Source organism: Macrobrachium nipponense, chromosome 30, assembly GCF_015104395.2.
Source record: "Macrobrachium nipponense isolate FS-2020 chromosome 30, ASM1510439v2, whole genome shotgun sequence".
Lineage (NCBI taxonomy): Eukaryota > Metazoa > Arthropoda > Malacostraca > Decapoda > Palaemonidae > Macrobrachium > Macrobrachium nipponense.
Genome location: NC_087218.1, coordinates 39663726 through 39678845, shown reverse-complemented (window position 1 = coordinate 39678845; position 15120 = coordinate 39663726). Strand labels below are relative to the sequence as shown.

At 38.5% G+C, this 15120-nt stretch overlaps 1 long non-coding RNA gene across 1 annotated transcript in view; it reads left to right on the top strand.

Annotated features, from left to right (window-relative positions):
• Positions 1–15120, top strand: part of LOC135202053 (uncharacterized) — a 35685-nt gene that overhangs the window by 11994 nt on the left and 8571 nt on the right. Inside the window, exon 2 of the long non-coding RNA XR_010311660.1 lies at positions 13267–13433. This is a non-coding gene — a long non-coding RNA (uncharacterized LOC135202053). The remainder of the gene's footprint in view (positions 1–13266; positions 13434–15120) is intronic.

The following is a 15120-nucleotide window of genomic DNA, read 5'->3' as shown; positions in this document are numbered from 1 at the left end:
CTTGGTGTCCGTGACCGTAAAGCACTCATACTGTCTGTTACTATAAAAGCGTAGCCATTTTCCCCTCTCAATCACAGTCAGTGCTGTTGTAGTTCTGTATGTAGCGTGGAACACCATTTTGATGACCTTAATAGTAAAAGAGAATGTATAGTCACTCATATAAGTTCATGAATGTCTCTGGGCATAAAGCTGAATTTCATTCCAACCCCTTTCTGGACAACGGGTCTGTATAATGACGTAAGACGGCACACACCGAAACTTTTTACAGCAGAGTTAGGTAATTGAACATTTGGCCAGTTTAGCACTCCCAGACACCTGTCACCCAGAAAGGGGTGAAATGGAAATCTCAAACACTGTACTTCCTCACCGTCTAATAACTACTCCACTACTTATTCTGCCATCCTCCATTAGAAACCACCTGTGTAGTAGTATACCAATACTACAGCTTTTTAATGGGAAGTGTACGGTTCTTTCCGGGGCGCATAGCTGCAACCCCTTTCATTCCGTTTACTGTACCTCCGTTCATATTCTCTTCTTCCATCTTACTTTCCACCCTCTCGTAACTATTATTTCAACATTATTCTCGGCGCTGAATTGTCACATAGGTCCGCATTTGGCCTTTGAACTAAATTTTATATTCGTGTTCCAGTACAACCACTTGGGAACTATTGTTTTGAATCTAGTGACGTTAAATTTCTTACATCTGCAATTGCATGGTTTCTTCCCTGCATCGTTTACTGAATAATATCCTTTTCAATGTTTCCTTATAATCGCTTTTATTTTTGAGTCATTTCCGATTGCGTTAATTTTCTTCACGGTGCAGGCTTTCCTCTCTTCTCCTGTTCCTGTTTCTTGGCTTGTAGCTTTGACTTTTTCAGTGTTCGTCTCGTTGGCCTTCATTTTCCTCCAAATTCTCATCAGGAATTTGATGAAAAGTATTCGATTGCCTTTATTGCTTTATTAGAAAAGATTTAGGATGGTTAAGTGCAAAGAGCTGGGGGGAAATTTCTCATGGTGGCCCTCGTGTCCTACTATTTGCTATATGAGTGAACAAGAATTTTATAGGGTGGTGTTAATACTTTTAAGTAAAAACTGTAACAGTTAATGATTTTTTCACAACGGAAGATTATCTGAATTCGGAATAATGTTTCCTAAACTAAAATTGAATACGAAATAAAAACCTGATTGAGCCTTCGGCACTTCGTGTAATTAGTAACATCCATTTTAAAATTAGTTAATTGCATTTTTAATTTAAGGTTTATGATGGTATTAGATAAAAAAGGAAGTCCTTCGTCTTTATGATTGTGAGTGACTACAATGGAATGACGTCCCTTGAAGCCAGTAGAGAGCTTTAAAAAACTGCGAGTTACCGAGAGCTTGCCATCCTAATGGCATCTGTTGCTGTATTACCCAAAAACTTTGTTCCTTTTTTATTTTGAAAGCAATAATTTATCATAAATCAAATTTGAATGCGAAGTCTTGATAACGGATATTGATTTGATGACATCGGATAATTCAAAAGCATTTATAGCAGGTGCATGGTAGAGGGTCGCATTCCCAATGACAGTCGAAAACTGTTGAAAAGCTTAACGCTCTGCCAGATAACGTAATGTAAATATGGAAAAGTAAAATATTTGTTAAAAAAATTAAGGTTTGTACCTTTACGTAAGAGGTAAAATGGTAATACAAGCGAGGATAGCTATAACATAAAGGTGTAGCCAGTTTGCAGTCTTGTTGGGAGATTGTTCTAATAGTACCCCGTGTAAACTTGTACGTTTTCTTTTATTGTTTAGAAAATGTCGAGTCGACGTTTTCATAGCGAAAACTAAATAGTTTCTGGAAAAGAGTCGGCCTTCAAATTTCTCGCTACACTTATGGAAGGTTTAATTGTTCCTAATTAAGACGATGATAAATAATATTCTCTCTCTCTCTCCATTATATATATATATATATATATATATATATATATATATATATATATATATATATATATATATATATATATATATATATATATATATATATAAATATTATATGTAATATATATAGTATGTGGGAAATTTGTTTCGCTCAGTGGGAAGATCGAAGGAATATACTCTACAAAATTACAAGGGTAATTCCTTCCACTGAGTGTTCTCTAGTAGTAATTTAGTAAATGGTATATTCACGGGCTGTTAAGCACACAATTCTTCCGTGCGCCTAACGTGTTTTCAGACTTGTGCCAGAAAATCCAAAGGATTAATAATTGCTTGGTAAGCTTAAGTAGACTAGTTAAATTCAGGTAAAAGTAATTCAGGTAAATGCAATTAATCTAAATAGGACTATGAATAAATCAAACCAAGGCCATAAAATTCCCAGGGTAGTTCAGTTTGGTCCCAGAATTCTATTAAGTTCCGACCCGGTTAAAAGTAAAAATTAAAGTAAACTAATCCCGAATAGTAATGCTAAGTAAACAGACAGACCTAATTTCGACTAAATTTATTACTACGCCCATATAATTATATAAGCCTTTGTAAAATTATTCAATCTGAGTCTAGCCTAATTAATTCTCACAAACTCCAATATTACAATAGCCTAACTATGTAAAAGGGCTTAAAATTTAAGCAAGGTAAAGAAAACAGTGTATTACGTCTTGAATAAGTAAGTTAAGTTAAATACCTAAGTTAAACGTTAGAAGACGAAACCGCTTCCTAACGAAAGTCCCTTGGCTCAAATCAGCCGTCCAATAATGGCGGTCTAGTCTTTGTGGAAAATTAGTATTTTGACCTACCTTCAAGTTAACCCAGTTTGGACACACACCTCTTAATTCACGTGTAAACTAAAAAACAAATCCTATATGTTTAATCAGCAAACCCAGCGACCTCAATCGCATTCGTGGAAATAAATTGGTACGTTGATAAGAAATGTTATTCCACTTACCGACCAATTTTCCGTCGACCCCGATTCCAAGTTTGTTTCTTAACGAAGGCTGTTAAAAGTTTTTGGCCGTTGCAGATAAGGATTTATCGGGATAGGCATGAGGTTTTAGGATAGGTACAAAACAGGAAGGAGATCATACAAACCAATTATTTAAAGGGTTATGAATTTATAAAACCCTACACTACGTAAATTAAACTTAAAGGGCGAAGTCGCCGACCTAGTTGTCGCCTTCTTCGCTCGCCGTCCGTTTGAACAAGCCCAAAAAACCCGCGCCCGACCTAAGCCTACCCCTTGAAAAGGCCTATGTCAGGTCAATGGTTCTTATCACTCCCCAAATCAATTAAATAATTTCTTAAATAATTTGAAGGGACAATTAAATCTATTTATTAAATCTATCTATCAAATATTTTAAATGCTAAGTAAAGTTATTCAAAATATAATATTAATTTTTCTGCAGAGCTTATACTAAAGAAAATGGGGTATAGTTACTTTGTAGCTCTTAGCAGTGACTTCGTTAAAGGTTAGAAAATGTATTTGTACAAATAAATTTACAACATCCTCCCGGGGGAAATAACACAAAACACACAGTTTTGTGTTAGGTTAAACAGCTTCATCATTAATCAACTGCTGTAAGAATCGCCACGAGTTGGTGGCGGCTCTTCTCTTCGGTCTCTCTTCTGCTTGATAGCCTTCAGCATTTTGACTCTCCTAAATTTTTCTCCGCAGCTTCTACAGTATACATATCCTCTGGCTTAGAGACCTCCAGCGGGTAAAGTTTGTCAACTGACCTAGTTGTCTCTCCATTGCTGGTCTGTAGCTTCACAACTCTGACCAGTCCATCAGAGCTGGGCATCAGCTGAATGACCCTTGCCAATTTCCCATGCAACGAGGGGTGTCATTATGTACTAACACCACATCTCCTACTTTAATCTTGGTTTGGAACGGTTGGGTTGGGTCCCCGTTGAAATAGTGTCTATCTCTCAGGGACTGCAAGTATTCCTTCTCCCACTGTTCTTGGAATGCATGTATTACCTGAGATACAAACTTGAATCTCTCATTACATTGCTTGTGGTCAAGCTCAAAATCTGGGTCATTCAGGTAGTCCCGGTCTATGGTAGTGGGTAACGAGTTTAACCGGTAGCCATACAACAGGTGGGAAGGGGTAAGGGCATCGACGGTATCTGGAGATGTAGCATCCACATATGTAAGAGGTCTATTGTTAATACGACGCTCTATCTCAGTGACAATGGTATTCAGTTCGTCAGAATTAATCCTCTTCTTGGATATAGCTTTCTTTAGTGCTGATTTCACACTGCCAACCATCCTCTCATAGAAGCCTCCTTGATGGGGTGCCCTAGGTGTGATGAATGTCCATTTACAATTTTCCCTAGTCAGTGTGGACTGTACGTCAGTGTCATCATACAAGGACTGAATCAAGGAAGAACCAGTTTTGAAGTTAGTGGCGTTGTCAGAAATCATCGATGAGGGCAAGATCTTCGTGCAGTGAATCGCCTGAAGGAATTGAGAAAAGCAGTGCTGGTTAAGTCTTTACCACTTCCAGGTGACAAGTCGTGTTGAGGTACAAGTGAATACGACTATGTAAACCTTGTCTAGTTCTATAGTGGCTGGATTGCAGATAAGAATTTGTCCAGTCAAATCTACTCCGGTCACCTCAAATGGCCGGAGACTGTTCACTCTGCAAGCGGTAGAGGTGGCGGAGGAGGCCTGCGCAATGCAGGTCCTTCCAGACGGTTACATAGGTGACACTTCGTTTTCATCTTCTTGACACACTGTCTCAGTCTTGGTATCCAGTATTCTTCTCTCACCTTGCAAATTGTGTCTTGAACGCCTGCATGAAGAACATTTTCATGTGCTTGAATGACTATAAGTCCAGTCAAAGGAGAATTTGGAGGTAAAAGCAGAGGAAATTTACTGCTATATGGAAGGTGGTCCGCATTTTGTAGTCTCCCAGTGCATCGCAAAAGTCCATTCTCATCCAGGAACAAGCCTCCTAGGCTTTTTAATTCTGGCTGGAATTTTGTGGGTTTCTTTTGTTAAGGTTATGACAACTCCTCTGGGAAATACTGACTCTGTGTGAAGCCAATAAGAATTCGTAATGCTTCTGAGTTCTGTACTTCGACATTTTCAGAGTTTACGGGTCCCGAGTTCTTAGTTTTACGATTCCCAATGGTACGTTTAAGGAGCCTAGTGAACTTAATTACTAGCTTAGTGACATTTATAAGTTTAGGAAGGGAAGCGAATCTACGGATCTCTATGGTGGACAAGTAGCTTTCTTCACTGACAACTGTAGTTTAAAAACTTCTTCAGGTGTTTCAAGGTGGGTTAGCATGTAGATACATCTGTTGCTTTCTCGGCCACCTCTCTGGGTTCGGGAGCCAGCTTGGGCCATGGAACCAAATTTGACTTTTCTTAAACTGCCGCATGGAAATTCCTCTAGAGACAAGGTCTGCTGGGTTTTCTTCACCAGGTACATAGAGGTACCTCACTTCAGTGACCTGACTTCTCATTCACCCTGTTGCGGACATAAATGTTTTTAGATTTGTTGTTCTGAATCCAGTGTAGGGCAACTTTACTGTCAGACCATATGACAGTGTCAGTAATCTTGACACCATCGGTAGTGAAAACGGTTCTGAGGTAGTCAGGCTATTTTGACTGCACTATAGTTGGCAGTCAGCTCAAGTTGTGGTATGCTTTTCTTTTTGAGAGGGGCAACTCTTGCTTTAGAGAAAACAAAATAGATTTCGCACCTGCGTGTTGGTCCATCAAATAGGCTGCAGCCCCATAGGCCTTTTCACTAGCATCACAGATATACGTGAAGAGAGTAGTTGGTCCCTCTGTTGGCTGTGAAGCGTGGGAATTCCTGGTATGCTATGTTCTCGAGGTCTTTCTTGATCTTCGACCACTCTTCTTGAAGTTCTGGTGGCAAAACATCATCCCACCTTTTAGATAGTTTCCAGATCTTTTGCATAAGAAACTTTGGTTCGTACAATTATGGGAGCAAACAATCCTAGAGGGTCAAATACTTTTGAAAGGTTGCTCAAAAGTAGCCGTTTGGTAAGCGGAGCTTCCTCAAAGGTAGAGGGTTTTATGCTTAAGTGGTCAGTCTTGTAGTTCCAATGAAGTCCTAGAACTTTGACAAGATCTGAGCCTTCTGTTGTTCCATCACCTTCTTGTTTTACCATTTCGTTGAAGGTTGGGTCATTACTGATCCATTCTCTTAAAGGCATTCTAGCATCTGACAGGACTCCCTTTGCAACCTTATAAAGGCTGTAGAGGCTGACTGTTGTTGGTAAGGAACCAATTAAGTTGTCCACATAAAATTTGGTCATGAGGAAACTAACTTCAGGTGAAGTGGGGTAGGTTTCAAAGTGATGTTGCAAGGTTGACTGGAGTAAAAAAGGCGAGCAGGTGGCTCCAAAGAGAACTGATCTAAACCTATAGGCTTGAAGGTCCTTTTCATTGTTAAGATCTTTTAGCCAAATGAAACGTGTATAATCACGATCCCTAGGTTGGAGACCTACCCGTAAGAAGGCTTTGCTGATGTCTGCCGATACCGCAAATGGGTCGAGACGGAATTTCAACAACAAGTCTGTTAAATGACTAGTCAAGGATGGGCCAGAGTATAAGCAATCATTCAGGCTAGGGGCCTGCTTGTCCATCCGGGCACTTGCATCAAATACAATACGAATGGGCGTTGTAGTTGAATCCTTAATCACAGGTAAATGGGGGTAAATAATGGATATTTGTCCGGTTTTGGTCTTCTTCTGGCACTGTTTCAATGAAGCCGAGAGACAGTTGTTCTTTGATGATCTGGTCATAAATTTCCAGATACTTATTAGTTTGTTTCAGCTTGTGAATAGTACTGTTCAGTCTTTTCCTCGAGAGTGCTAAGTTGGTAGGGAGTTGTTTCTTATCGACTTTCCAGGGGAGAGATACCTCATATCGTCCTTCAACCATATTGATGGAATTCTTGAATTCTTCCAGTACAAATTTATCCTCAGGTGACATATCTTGGTCAACGATTCCGACTGATTCTAGGGTCCAAAGCTGTTGGTGGATGGGGTCTTCAGCAAATTTGCTATCAGACATCTCAAGTGGTATCTCTAGAGCAGCTTTGGAAGGTTCATCAACTGCTAGTCTCATTACAGTTACAGAATGAGCACTGATAGGGGTGTCATTACTAGGCAGTTTACCAGCGACCAGATATCCTAAGGAGGACTTAATCAGGTTCACTCCGTTTGCTTGTGGAGAATGGATAAAGTCAAAGTAGTGATCTATACCAACAAGCAGTTTCACCTGGTCAATCTGACTACTTGACAAGTTAGGCATCAGCTAGGGTGACCCATTCTGGCTCTTCAGTTCAGACACTATCTTACAGAGTCCACGAGGCCTAGCGCTCTGAGGTAGTTTAGGTACGACAATAGCCTTTAAAGTTACAAGGCTGTCATCGTTTACCCTGACAGGTACAGTGACCGTACTATATTCTCTAGGTTCTTTGGTATCCCAGAACCCACTGATGCTCAGTTGGACAGGATTGTCACGTACAAGTTTACACTCTTCCACTGCCTCTTGTGTGATGAAGGTGCGTTGCGCCCCAGAATCAAACAGTGATCTAAGTTCCTTGTGTTGCCTGAGGGCGGACACACCACTTTCATTAAGGCGGTAGGGAGAATTCCACTTGTTTGTGACTTTAAGTCTTTGTCACTGTCATTGTCTCCACAATAGTTCACAGCAGAGACCTCAGTTGAGGAGTCAGGGCACAATGCTGAATGGTGTAGTCCAGTTTTACATGACAGACATTTGTGGAACTTCACCAGAGAATCGGTTGTCTTATGGTTAGGTGAAGTGCATTTCACGCAACGATTTTGTGCGGTAAGTCTTGAAATGCGCTCGTGTGTGGTCTTGTAAATGTCACACTGGTAGGCTTTTTGTTCTGGTCTATCACAGAATACACAACTTTGAGTTCTAGCGGTCTTATTAGGCTGTCCTGGAGTGACAGAAATACTCAGATTCGTAACTTCGTTTTTCTAGGGTGTAAGAACTAACCTGAGTTTTGGTCTGATACCTGGTCTATTGGAACTTTGGTTAGGCTTGGGTTTTCTATGGGAGTAATCCTTGCTCTTATCCCTGGGTTCAAAATCCAAGGAAGACAAGGTCAGGATTATCTTTCCTAGCCCCTCTCTAATATCTAGGAGTGAGGGGAAGTCCTGTCCACACTTGTTTTGGATTTGTTCTTTCACCTTGCTAGGTAGTTTTTGAAAAACTAGAGGTCCAAGCGTCCAGGTACAGTGATCCGAATTAGGTTTGTTTCTTTCTATGCCTCTAACATATTGTTCAAGTTTAGTCCAGAAGCCACGTAGTGAATCCAGGTCTGCAGAAGGTTTAGGCAGGCCTGCTAGTTGACAAATTAGAGATGAGATTATTTTCTCTGGATTAGCATAAGTTTTCTTCAACAGGTCAATGGCGTCTAAATAGTTTTCATTCGTGACAAGAATATTTCTAATCAGAGTTAGAGCTTCACCCTTCAAACATCCTTCAGGAGGTAATTAAATTTGTCAACAGCTCTCAAGTCTGGACGAGAGTGAACGTTAGACTCGAAAACATCCCAAAAAGGGGGCCATTCTCCATCGGTCCCTTCAAATTCCGGGAGTGATAAAGACGGCAACTTAACCTTATGCTATGGCCTAAACTCTGTTGCAATACTCCTCTGGGGTTTGGCTTCCATGCAAATGATTTTTAGTTTCTCCAAAACTTCAGTGCTCTCTGTGATGACTTGGTTGGCATGACGCCGCTTTGCAGTGAGCTGTGTTCTATCAGGGTCTTGCTCAGAGAACCCTTCTTCTCCAAGTTGAACTAAGTACTTAAAGTTGAGTTCTTCATACTTCTTTATTTGAGACTCTAGCCTAAGACGATATGTCTCCAAGATCGAGGACTCAACATCACTTGCCCTTTGAATCAAGTCCGCAACAGTTGTGCATAGATCCTTGCAGTTTTCCTCATAAAGTCGGAGGGAATATGCTAATTGTGTTGCAGACATTTTATGAGTTTAAAAGGTAACGACAAAAAATCCTTGGACAACAACACAGGCCTTAAAACATCCCGCTGAGGATGCCAATCTTCCTTTGTGGGAAATTTGTTTCGCTCAGTGGGAAGATCGAAGGAATATACTCTACAAAATTACAAGGGTAATTCCTTCCACTGAGTGTTCTCTAGTAGTAATTTAGTAAATGGTATAACACGGGCTGTTAAGCACACAATTCTTCCGTGCGCCTAACGTGTTTTCAGACTTGTGCCAGAAAATCCAAAGGATTAATAATTGCTTGGTAAGCTTAAGTAGACTAGTTAAATTCAGGTAAAAGTAATTCAGGTAAATGCAATTAATCTAAATAGGACTATGAATAAATCAAACAGAGGCCATAATATTCCCAGGGTAGTTCAGTTTGGTCCCAGAATTCTATTAAGTTCCGACCCGGTTAAAGTAAAATTAAAGTAAACTAATCCCGAATAGTAAATGCTTAAGTAAACAGACCAGACCTAATTTCGAACTGAAATTTATTACTACGCCCATATATTATATAAGCCTTTGTAAAATTATTCAATCTGAGTCTATGCCTAATTAATTCTCACAAACTCCAATATTACAATAGCCTAACTATGTAAAAGGGCTTAAAATTTAGTCAAGGTAAAGAAAACAGTGTATTACGTCTTGAATAAGTAAGTTAAATACCTAAGTTAAACGTTAAAAGACTAAAACGCTTCCTAACGAAAGTCCGTTGGCTCAAATCAGCCGTTCCAATAATGGCGGTCTAGTCTTTGTGGGGAAAATTAGTATTTTTGACCTACCTTCAAGTTAACCCAGTTTGGACACACACCTCTTAATTCACGTGTAAACTAAAAACAAATCCTATATGTTTAATCAGCAAACCCAGCGACCTCTAATCGCATTCGTGGAAATAAATTGGTACGTTGATAAGAAATGTTATTCCACTTACCGAATTTTCCGTCGACCGATCAGTGACGAAGGCTGTTAAAAGTTTTGGTTGCAGATAAGGATTTCGGATAGGATGAGGTTTTAGGATAGGTACAAACAGGAAAGGAGATCATTACAAACCAATTATTTAAAGGGTTATGAATTTTATAAAACCCTACACTACGTAAATTAAACTTAAAGGGCGAAGTCGCCGACCTAGTTGTCGCCTTCTTCGCTCGCCGTCCGTTTGAACAAGCCCAAAAAACCCGCGCCCGACCTAAGCCTACCCCTTGAAAAGGCCTATGTCAGGTCAATGGTTCTTATCACTCCCCAAATCAATTAAATAATTTCTTAAATAATTTGAAGGGACAATTAAATCTATTTATTAAATCTATCTATCAAATATTTTAAATGCTAAGTAAAGTTATTCAAAATATAATATTAATTTTTCTGCAGAGCTTATACTAAAGAAAATGGGGTATAGTTACTTTGTAGCTCTTAGCAGTGACTTCGTTAAAGGTTAGAAAATGTATTTGTACAAATAAATTTACAACAATATAATATATATATATATATATATTCATAACTTCAGGAAAGCCGAAGACACATGAAGAGTTAAAAGGGTTTATTCGCTAAGAAACGTTTCGCACAAGGAACTTTGTGCATCATAAGTCTGTTAAAAATAAAAGTACATTTTAAATTAATAAAAGCAAAATACAAATAAAAATTACAATCTAAAATTTTAAATTAAAAATGCTAATTTAGAAATTAGCATAATTCAAAGTTAAAAGTGAAATAAGAACATTAAAAGTGAAATAAGAACATTAAAAGTGAAATAAGAACATTAAAAGTGAAATAAGAACATTAAAACACGACTACTAAAACACCAACCATTCGCTAAGAAAGGAGGAGAGAGAATGACTAGAAATGAGATTGAGGTCAGAAAGAAGACTATGCCAGGTATAGCGGAGACGATGAACTACCGCTATTCAATGAGGGAACAAGTCTTTTGATAAATAATGACTCGAGTGTTGTTAAATACTCAGAGTCCTTATTGTAACCTAAAATGGAGAAGTGCTGTTTCTTGACTTCGATCTTACATTTGATGGCATGATTTTTGATATTTGAATGCTCTGGTCTACTTAATCTCTGGCCAGTTCTAAAACTACAACCCCATGTGGCTGCAATATCGCATTTGCAACAGCCTCTTGGTAGATCCAACGTAAAATACCAGGACATCCTTGGGCACGTAAATTTATACACAACATTAGACCTCATAAAAAGGCTGCAGACGATCTTTAAAGCAGAACAGGGAGCCAATTTTACTCGGGTTATTTGATATTAATTTTAAATTTAAACATGGAATTTCACCTTCAATGATTTGACAGTTTCAGGTTGGAAATATAAGGAATCGAGGCATACATGAGTTTCTTTGGAACGTCAACAATCGGTGGTACTGGTTTCAGATATTTAGTTAAAATTTTGTTAATTATTTTCTGAACTAAGTCTTTGGGATATGAATTTTGTTGGAAAAAAGATAGTAAAAATTCTATTTCCCTATGAAAAATGTCCCAACTCGAAGAGTACTTCAGGGCTCTATGAACTAAAGTGGAGATAGTGTTAAGTTTAAAACTTCTTTGGCAGGAGCTGTAAAAATTATTGGCTAGACCAGTATACGTTTTTTTCCTATAGACAGCTGTATTAAATTGATGGTCAATTCTGTTAACGCAAATGTCTAAGAATGGTAGACAATTTTCCTTTTCCTCTTCTATAGTAAACTTGATATTAGTGTGTTGTAAATTAATATACTGTAGGAATTCTGCTGCCTGCCATTGATGCTTAAAAAGGGCGAAGGTATCGTCAACGTACCTTCTATAAAACATAGGTTTAAAAGCTGAAGAACAAGATTCTAAGAATTTCTGTTCCAGATGAGACATAAAAAAGTCACAGTCGGATACATATCTGTTTTGAAGGTAACTGCATTTTCTGGTGCTTGTGAGCGACTTTTATTGCATGTGGTATTATATGCCCGAATTTTTTTTGACCCCAACGAAAGATTTTGGTCATGCATGCATAGCCACCGTTAAAGACTAGTCTCATCCTAACTGTCTAAATTACAGTCGTGACCCCAGTTGAAGGCTTTGTTTTATATATGATGTTCATAGGTAAAATCGAGTAACGTTACATAGTGACTAAACGATTTTTTATGCATAATAATCGCTACGCAGAACGATCGTGTTTCGCATTGCAGTGCACAGTATTTGGTTACTTTTTTATTCTAATCTTTTTTTCATAGTATTTGATAGTGTAGTTTTCTCGCAACAATGCCACATAGTTGGTTAATGTCTGTAAAGTCCTGTAGATTTTGAGATAGAAAGGTTAGGTGCATCTAAACTTCAGCTCTACCTTCCTTTTTGTTTTCTCTAGCTGTCATTGCCGGTAGTTTCCTGGGGCCTTGATCCCCAACTCAAAAAGGCTGTAATGATATTCTTTCTATCAACACCTGCGTAATGAAGGTCTTGGATCATTTTCAGGAGATTTCTGCTGGTCTAGCTTCCATACACTACTTTAATTTGTTCCTACTCTCTCTCTCTCCCCTAGACATTTTCTGTAGTAGGGTTGAACAAATAAGCAGCCCCCTGAGAGATTTTGCTCTCTCTCTCAGAACATGCAAAAAGTTTTCTTGAAGAAAAATGTTTATTGGCATTACAGTAACAATGATGATTTGAAGTAACAATAATTGGGACGTGTATGGTTGTTGTTATGTCTTGACGGTAATGTTTACATGAGTTATCTGCATTGAGTAGTCCTTTGTCTAGATTACTGGGCTTATGCGAATACTAACGAGCAAGCATTCGAGGAATAGAAATGGGATAAATGGCACTGGAAATTGTCATAACTTTTACTCGGCTTATTGTCTAATACACGTTCATAGAAATTCCAGGTTTCTTTTTCTCGTGGTTTCCAGTGCTTTACGTGTCGAAGATTATTGGCGTTTAGTGATAATACCAAATATGTAACTGACCAAAGAAGTGTCAAAATGAAGTTCATATATTATATGAAAACTGACCAGCAATTATGGGAGCAGTACGTCTGCTCCAGCCGTACAGTGAGTGATAACTTCTCAGCAAAAACGCTGCTTCTCTAGTTTCATAGATTGTGAAAGATTTGGATAACAATTTCTCGTGTCATTACTATGAACGTGCGCTACAGTACATGTGGATTTCATGGGTGCTGAGCGACCTAATCCTGAGTATTTAAAGGTGGTAAGTACTGAACTGTGCATTGGCTCCCATAAGTTGTGATACTTGATTATTACAACTATAAAAGTTTCAATACCCTCACCCTTTTTTCAGGAAATATCTCCCCTTTGGTGATGATGACGGTACCGGAGTTTTGCCAAGAGACTTGGATTATCTTGACGGTACATTGGAGGATACATCATTGAAAACCTACACTTTTCAATTCAGCACGTCAAAAGGTGGTTGTTTTGTGGCAAATGAATGAACATTTTACCCTAATGGTAAGTTTGTGAAAACAACGTGAGTAAACTTGATATTGACAAGGAGCTTTCTTCTACAAATTCCAATGACAAAAATCTCTCTCTTCTCTCTCTCTCTCTCTCTCTCTCTCTCTCTCTCTCAACCTCTCCTCTCTCTCCTCTCTCTCTCTCATCCATACTCAAAAGTTTATATATCGTTTTTAAGTTATTGTGAGCTATTCAATGTCTTGGTTGATTGATAGATACGGTTATATGTATATTGTTTTGATGGTAATTGCGTGTTACAGTTGCCTGTGGGCCATTTTTTTTTTCTACCAAGGGTATTATTTATACAATTTTCCATTTTATTGACAACGAAGGCTTTAGGTCTTACAAACGAAGGATTGTCTTGTCTAATCTAATCTACATCTACAGTACAGTCGTAACCCTTACGTGTTTTCTGTCGTATGCGAAATTATTTGTTGAAACCGTATTGCATTATGCGTCGGCTAACTGAAATCACAATAAGGATTTTCTCTATTCTTAGTAACTGCTTATTTGCAATGCAGTGTACAGTATTTGGGTACATTTTGACTCCAAATTTTTTTCATAGCAGTCTTTTAAAAATTACCTAGATCTTGTAATATTGTTAAGTTACGTATATATTTAGTTTTTACCAGACCACTGAGCTGATTAACAGCTCTCCTAGGCCTGGCCCGAAGGATTGGATATTTTTACGTGGCTACGAACCAATTGGCCACCTAGCAACGGGACCTACAGCTTATTGTGGGATCCAAACTACATTACATCGAGAAATGAATTTCTATCACCAGAAATAAGTTCGTCTGATTTCGCGTTGTCCGAGCCAAGAATCGAACTCGGACCACCTGATTGGTAGCCGAGCGCGAAGACCACTCGTCCAACGGGAAACTTGTAAATTTGTTAAATAGCTGGGTTTAACCTACATATAATTAAGTTGCATCTAACCTTTAGACTGTCAGTAGCTGCCTTAGATCTTTATTTTTTTGTTTTATCTATAATTGTCTTGGACCATTATTAGGTGAGTTCTTGCTTGCCTCTCTTGCATATATATTAATTTGTCTTCAGAAACGCCTCCCTGCTTTTCATGTTCTCCAAAAGAAGGTAGTTTTGGTAGCCATTAGGGTAGCGCGTAATACGAAGTAAAATAACTAGGGATTGTTCGGTGGTTATACTTTTGACAGGAAACTTCATAGGAGCAAATAGATGGAGATGCAGTTTGGTGAAACTCCAACTTTATCTGTCTTGAGTGGTTCTTAGCCTAGTTTGCTGGGTTGCCCTTAAGCTAATGAGCTAATGTTTAAGAAAATGATATTGGAACAAATTACAAAAAACAGTTGACAACTTTGTGAGCCTTACATCGCCATGATGTCACAGAAATGCGATTGATACCATTACAGGCTTATATTTGGCTGTGGTTTCAAGGGTTTTTTTATCTGTAAAAAACCTGTTTCATATTTGGAGCAGATTAAAAGCAATCATGTTACTTTTTGGCCCTAGCATAAGCACAAAATAATAAATTTTGTAGAGCACATAGATAGCACAACCAGTAACTACGACAGAAACACGCGTTCTCGAGTCTCACTTTTGAAGTTACAAGCAATATCGTTGCTGCTCTAGTCCCATACCCGTTTAAGATAACCATCCCCCTAAGTTCTTGGAGTCTGAGTGGTGTGATAATGAAATTTAT